Source organism: Alexandromys fortis, unplaced genomic scaffold (assembly GCF_014885135.2).
Source record: "Alexandromys fortis isolate MF-2015 unplaced genomic scaffold, M_Fortis_MF-2015_v1.1 scaffold_137, whole genome shotgun sequence".
In the NCBI taxonomy this organism is placed as follows: Eukaryota; Metazoa; Chordata; class Mammalia; order Rodentia; family Cricetidae; genus Alexandromys; species Alexandromys fortis.
This window is the reverse complement of record NW_026068009.1, coordinates 3,703,347-3,711,072: the sequence shown is the minus strand read 5'-3', so window position 1 is coordinate 3,711,072 and position 7,726 is coordinate 3,703,347. Positions and strand designations below refer to the sequence as shown.

Genomic DNA, 7,726 nt, shown 5'->3' with positions numbered 1-7,726 from the left:
ACACACACACAGCCCATGATGGAATACAGAATGTGAGCCAAAAAGTCCCTTTCTTCCTCAAGTTGCTTTGGGTCAAGTGTTTATCACAGCCACGGAAAAGTGACTGATCCCTGTGCAAATCACAATCAAGTAAGTCTTTATATGTCGACACTGGAACTAGAAAAAAAAAAAAAACAAACCTCACCTGATACCCTGACCTCCACCATTGACCCCCCAAGATTGACATGTTGAAGTCCTGACCTCCACTGTGACCTTATTTGGAGTAGGAGCTTTTAGAGAAGTCATTACACGTAATGAAGCCCTAGGCGTGGGGCCTGGAGTATAACTGTTTCCTCCAGGTTCCTTGACATGACCGTTGCCATCTTGAAGCAGAGTAGGTTCGACAACATACAGGAAGTCATGGCACTGAAATTAACAGCGAGGTCTGTGGTCATAGTCATGGGGCGGCTCATATCTCCTCTTCTGGAAGGGGGGGGGTCACAGCTCTTTAGGAGACCCTCTTCCGGGTTTCAAATTCCCTTTCCCTCCTGTCCAAAATGTTTCATAACATTTCAAGTAAAAAGTGACTGAGGATAGAGCTTTTTGGGGGTGCACCACCTCAGAATCAGAAGCAACCCAAACAAAGTCATGTATTCACCAGGGTAGATCTAATTGGATCTTTCTATAGTCTATCCACCGCTCTCCTATTTGGGGTAAATAAATCTATTTATGTCTCCCCAGACAAGTCACATGATGAGCCCCTGATTCAATCAGACTCTGTTCTTGTCAGGAGGGTTAAGGGACACAAAGGGCAATGTTCACAGGAACACGCTCTGCGCTGCTCCCGCCATTCCCCGCACCCTCCCTCTCCCTCTGCCTCTCTCCCCTCAGTGCACAGAGGAAAGGCCTTGTGAGGAAGCACGGAAGGCAGCTGTCTGGAAGCCGGGAGGAGAGGCCTCTCTAGAAACTGACACTCGTGACACCTTGATAGAAACTTCCAGCCTCTGGTGCTGTGACAAACGACAAATTAAATGACAAGTCTCTGTCATTTAAGACACCCCGCCTGATTATTTTCTTATGGCATTTGGAGCACATAATGAAATATGACTGCCCAGTTTTTCTTCACCACAAGCAAACTGAATAAAAAAGAAAAAGAAAAAACGCGAAACTTGTTAGGTCAGCCACAGCAGTGCAGGCCTGTAATCTCCAGACCCTGGAGACAAGGGCAGGAGGGTTGTGCATTCAAGGCTTGATTTTGTCACTCTGCCCTTGCTGATTCTTCAGCTGGGAGTGTGGAGACCAGGGACCACGCCCTTCCCTTGCTGACTCTCTCAGACACCTTGACTCTCCCGTCTCTACCCTGCCATTTTACAAAGACTTGTGCATTTGAGAAGACTCTGAAGCTGTTTCAGAGTAAATAATGAAGAACTAAAGTCACCAAGGGGTCAAGGGTTAAACCGAAGAGACGGTAAACTCTCGGTGAATGTTTATTGAGCATCCACAGGTATACAGGTGTGTCCATAAATAAAAAGTCTTACCATAACCATGCATTATTATATTACAGACATATGTGTGCTATCATAGCTCTTATATTTACACACACATATTTGTGTGTGGCAAGGTATTTATGGTGTAAGGTGCAATTGTATGTGGGCAAAAGCAAGGCCTTGCTGGGTTACCAGCTACTCAAATAACTATGCCTCAGTCTTACCAGCTACTCAAATAACTATGCCTCAGTCACAGCCTTACTTCGTGTTTAATCCTCACAGCAAACAAAATACTCCACAGAAGACTGTTGCTACTGTTGTGTTTGACAACAAGGAAATCAAAGCAGAGATGCTAGACAGCCCAAGATCACAGGCAAAACTAGGATTTCTTCCTGGTCTAGCCAGCGAGCCTGCCCTCTTATCTGGGGGAAAAAATGTGGCCTGGGTTCTGTTCCAGAGAAGATCACATCCAGGAGCTCTGAAAGCGTACCACGCACCCACAATCCCCAATCTGCAAAGAGCCGTGAGGCAGGTACAACTGTAGCCAGGATACTCTGGTTGCAGAAGAGAAACACACTAAAGCCATTTGGGTACTGGGGGCTTTGTCACATAAGATGCCACTGAAAAGAAGTAAAGGGGGTCCCTGTGGGAACTGCGAATGGTGGTTGGCTACTCTCACTGAGCCCACACGATCCTCCCCTTCCACTCTCCTCTACCCCAAACTTTTCCCACCGGCCACCCCATTTTCTCTGTTTATGCAGGCACGAGTCCATGGTGGAAATGATCACCTTTCGTCCTCACTAGTTCACTTCCTGTGACCAAACCCTGACCGGCTTTGCTCCAGACGGAGGATTGGACCGTGCTTCTGCCTGCTGGCAGATGAGCTCCTGGCTGAGTGCGGGTGCTGAGGGCTGCTGAGCCAGCTGCTCCGAGAATGTAACTAAATGTGATGGCCCCTCCGTGATGGCCGCCGAGGTTCACAGGAAAGGTCAATGACTGGGGAGACGCTGGGCGGCTCTGTCACAGCAGGTCACGTGAGTGCCCATATCTTCCGCCTCCCAGGGATACTCTGTCCAGAACAAGACTGTTTTAATGTCCGTAAAATGTCTCTCATTTTAAAGCACCTACATTCCACGGTATCTGTGAATGTTCCAGGAGTTAATGGCGGTTCCATTACCAGCACACAGCATAAATGTCTGCAGAAACAGGGGCAGCAATGTCAGGGGGTACAATAGATGAGTGATAATGTCAGAGGGGGTACAGTAGATGAATGGTAACGTCAGAGGGGGTACAATAGATGAGTGATAATGTCAGAGGGGGTACAGTAGATGAATGGTAACGTCAGAGGGGGTACAGTAGATGAGGGTTGTCAAAGTGAAGTAGGTGTCAGGGACATGCTTCATCAGTAAAGTGCTCGATGTACAAATATAGGGAGCTGGGTTTGGACCCTTGTCTGAAACCTCACAGATGGGTTAGCTGAGACAGATGGTGAAGGATGCCTGGAACTCGCTGGCCAGTCAGTCTAGCTGAATTAATAAGCTGCAGGCTCAGTGAGAGAACTTGTCTCAAAAATATGTAGGAGACTGAATAAGAGACCCCCCAGCTCTTGGGAGACAGAGAAAGGTGGATCTCTGTGAGATCAAGGCCAGCCTGGTCTACAGAGTTATTTCCAGGACAGCCAGGGCTACACAGAAAAACAAAAGAAAGGACACTCAACAGCTATCTCCGGCCTTCACACAGATGTATGTACATATATACACACATATGAACACATATACACACAAACACATGCTTTCAAAATGTTTTTTAAAATAGAGTATGAAGCCAGGCGATGGTGATGCACACGCCTTTAATCCCAGCACTCGGGAGGCAGAGGCAGGTGGATCTCTGGGAGTTCCAGGCCAACCTGGTCTGCAAGAGCTAGTTCCAGGACAGGCTCCAAAGTTACACAGAGAAACCCTGTCTCGAAAAACAAAAACAAAAACAAACAAACAAAAAAAAAGGAGTCTGAATTTCAGCTTCTCGTTTTCTACTTATTGATTAGACCTTCTCATATATAGTCTATCATAACTCAGTAAGCACATGATGGGTAAGTTTCTCAGAGGGAATTAATATTTATAAAATCAATACTTGTTTCACTTGTGTGTGAGTGTGTGTGTGTGCGTGTGTGCACATGTGTGAGTGTGCGTGAGGGTGTATGTATTTGTGCGTGAGCGTGTATGTATGTGTGTGAGTGTGTGTATGTGTGTGAGCGTGTATGTATGTGTGCATGTGTGTGTGCACGCATGCGTGCTGCCCTCCTACCATGAATCACGGCCTTATTTCCCTTCCTAGCCCCAGTCTCCCATGTGCATGCAGTCCTGAGAGATGTAGCGAAGCCATGGATAAAGGATCGAATCATAAAGAAATGGATATGCGGGATGCCGAACCTCCACGAGGTGCCTCACAGATCTCAGTTACCACAGAGAAATGGGAGCACTCTACAACTAACAGAAATAACAAGACAGCATCCGAAAGATGCCGGAATTTTGTCAGACACCAAGAAATACAGGTATCTTTAGTTACACTACACAATCCAAGAATACCTTCAGTAACAAAATCACTCACTTAATTTAGAAAGGTGATGCTAAATTTTTTAGCCTTTTAAATTTATTCTTATTTTATTTCATGTGCACAGGTGTTTCGCCTACAAGTATATCTGTGTACCACTTGCATGCAGTGCCCACAGAGACCATAAGAGGGCACTGGATCACCTGGAGCTGGAGTAACAGATATTTCTGAACTGTCGTTAGGATGAGCCTAGGTCTTCTGGAAGTGCAGTCATTGCTCTTAACTGCTGAGCCACCATCACTCCAGCCCCCTATACTTAACATTTTTTAAAATACATTGCAATCTGGGCATGACAGCTTCATGGGAGGTGGAGATGGCACTGTTGCTTCAAGCAGTAAGTTCAAGACAAGCCTGTACAACATAGAAAACCCCATCTCAAAGAATGCCTACAGTAAAAATATATCACAGTCACGGGTCCACATGCGTGAGCGGAAACCTACACCTAAAACTATATATGACCAGCTATTTTCAAGTTTCTTTATTGTTAATATTGGATTAGTACTTCTTTGCTATAATGGAAGGTCAACTGGTGTTTGTGAGGACCCAGGCCAACGTGCTTGACTGGAGAGAAAACAAAGCTGAGAAAAACTGGATTGCATTACCTATTTCATGAGCACAAGGAAAGATCTCCGTCTCCTTCCTTTCTGGGGACCGCGATGGGATAGTTTGGGATAGCTCATGGAGAGCGCACGGATGCAGGAGGGAGATCTTCAGGACGTGTATACCATCACTTTGTGCCTGGGAGAATCGGGATGAAGATCAGACGCTCCCCTCACGCTGTCTAGACTCTGGTGTAGAAGGTAGATGCTGAAGAAGTACCTTGAATGATGTGAGCATGGAGCTCAGTCTGAGTTTAGAAGACAGTAAAAAAGGGAGAGACAATGTCTTATTATTTTACACACTGGTGAAACGAAATACCGACCAGACCAACTTAAGGAGGGAAGGGCTTATTTTCACCTACAGAATATTCCAGGGAATGCAGTCCATGTTAGTGGGGAAGGCGTGGCAGCAGGACCATGAGGCCAGCGGTCACACTTACTGACAGCCTGGAAGCGGAGAGAGGGAACCAGAAGGAGGACAGGGTTGTAAAACCTTATGGTCTACTCCCCAGTGGCATACTTCCTCCAGCAAGTGTCCATCTCTTCCCAAACAGTGCCACCAGGTGGAGACCTATTATTTCAAACATGTGACCCTACATGTGGCATCTCAAATTCAGACCAGAAGAGGCAAAAGGCTCCGTGGAAATAGTTGAGAAAGCAAGCTGGAAAGCTAGAAAGTTGGTTGTGTGCACAGAAATGCTGCCTTGAGTGGTTTTTTTCCTAGATAGTTTTAGGAGGTAGACACAGAGGTGAAGTCATTGACAAAGAAGAGCTAAGGTGATAGAGAGGCTGGCGCCAGAAGGAAGATCAATCAGGTACAGTTAGCTGGCAAGCAAGCTGGTTCTGATGAGAGAGTACAAGGATCGTGGGCCTAATGATGACACTGTGGAAAGGGTCTCGGAAGAGGGCTGGTGAGAGAGTACAGTGGACAGGGCGCTTGCCTTGAAGGCATGAGGACCTCAGTTTGATCTCCAGAAGCCAGGTTTACAAAAGCTGTGGTGGTGGCGAGCACTGGGGTGCCAGAGGCAGAGGTTCCGTGCTTGCTGGTCAGCTGGCCTAGTCTATTTCTTGGGACACAGGACAATGAGAGTCACTATCTCAAAAAAAAAAAAAAAAAAAACCCATAGTGGACAGCAACTGAAGATGACACCTGAAGTTATCTTCTGCCTTCTGCACATGTGCACATACATGTGCACCTATGCAACAAGCACACGTACATGTAGGAATACACACACACACTATACACATACACACTAAATATCTAAGGTGAGGCACAGGACACTCAGAAAGAGAGAGAGAGTAGTTTTTTTTTAAGTTTAAAAGTATTATACAAGGAGGCTCAGCAGTTAGGAACACTGGCTGTTCTTCCAGAGGTCTTGAGTTCAATTCCCAGCAACCACACGGTGGCTCACAACCATCTGTAATGCGATCTGGTGCCCTCTTCTGGCCCGCAGGTATGCATGCAGGCAGAACCTTGTATATATAATAAATATATCTTTTTTTAAAAAAGTATTACATATATATTAAATTGACTAGAAAGCATAGTGTTACACACTCTGCAGGATATAAAGCAGGGTTCAAATGGGAGAACCACAAGGAATGACAGTTACTAAGTACCAAGTGCCATTGTAGGAGATTTCTGTTTTACCTGACATTTTTTCCCCCACTTTTCTGGAGGTCTGGTAAGGCTGCCAAAGACTTAACACAATCTCCCACCCCTTAAAAACCAGGTCACCTAACCCAGAACAACAAATCTCTTTCTCGTGGGAATGCAAACCTTCCAGAAATCAAAAGTGGGTGAAAACATGGTTAGTTATCCACAGAGGAGATTGTGCCTGGAACACCGTTAGGACTTCCTGCCACGGTGAAGCCAGAGTCCCCAGGTCTGAAATACAGCTGTTTGACCTCTGCCTGGATTCTGTAAAGAGCCCGTGATCATTCTAACAAATGCGCTTTTCTCCCCCACCAGACTGGTCGGGCTGATTTCTACCGCTTATCACCCAAGGGCTCCGAGCTAGCTGTGTGCTGTGTGTCTTATAGGACAGCTCATTGAAAGTGAGACCATGGCCTTGAATAGAGGCATTGGGGTCCCCATGGACACACAAGGCAAGCGAAGCTCACTGGGGTAAAATAACTTCTCATTCATGCTGGTGGGTGATAAGATTGGCCAAGGCTCCCAGGCTGTGTCCTGGTACCACGGCTATGCTTCTTCCATCAGTGAACAGGGATGAGGGCAGCCTCTGCAATGCCAATAACCCTAACCCTCCACTTGGACTCTGTTAAAGGTTGTTATGTACTTACTGACAGATATGACCTAGATTATCTTAATCAATCAGCATCTCACCACTTCATAAAATCCAGTAGTCTGTTCTCTATTTGTTTGTATTAAAATTTGTTTTATGCCACCACAGAACAATATAGCTGTATGTTGTCTCACAAATGCTTATAAATCTGACTCCAAGAGCGTGATCCGCAGCCACATTATTAAATAAATCTAAAAACACACAAATCAATGAATATGTATTATTTATGTAGTGAGCTGAACCAAGTACCATATAAAGAATAAAGTATAAGATACGATGGACTGGGGATGGAGCTCAGCTGGGAGACGACCTCCCTACGTAATCCTAGGTTACACGGCAACTGCAAGCCAGCATGCATTTTTTTTTAAAATGAAAAATTTCTTGGAGAAACTTTGCGGTTTGGAAAGACCAGTAGTGAAGAACACAGCGGTAGATTTAAACATTGAAGTGTGAACAGAATAGGTGCTGTACTGTGACATCGAGGGTTTTTTCTCACGATTTAGTTATTTGTGTATTTTATGCATAGATGCTTTGTCTGCATGTACATCTGCACTCCAGAAAGAGGGCATTGGACCTTTGTGAGCCACTATGAGGGTGCTGGGGATTGAACTCGGGACCTTTGGAAGAGCAGCCTGTACTCTTAACCACTGAGCCGTCTTTCTAGCCTGATGAAATCAAGTGTTAAGAACAGAGACCATTAGGTTGGCAATATGGCCCACCGTATTGCTTGTTGCCAAACCAGAGTACC

The 7,726-nt window shown here is 45.7% G+C and overlaps 1 long non-coding RNA gene across 1 annotated transcript; it reads left to right on the top strand.

Moving 5' to 3' along the window:
• The first annotated feature begins 2,330 nt into the window (after positions 1-2,330).
• LOC126513453 (uncharacterized) lies at positions 2,331-5,795 on the top strand. The gene is made up of 3 exons (XR_007595349.1): positions 2,331-2,500; positions 3,801-4,017; positions 4,144-5,795. It is a non-coding gene; the product is annotated as an uncharacterized lncRNA (long non-coding RNA).
• Positions 5,796-7,726: the final 1,931 nt, after the last annotated feature.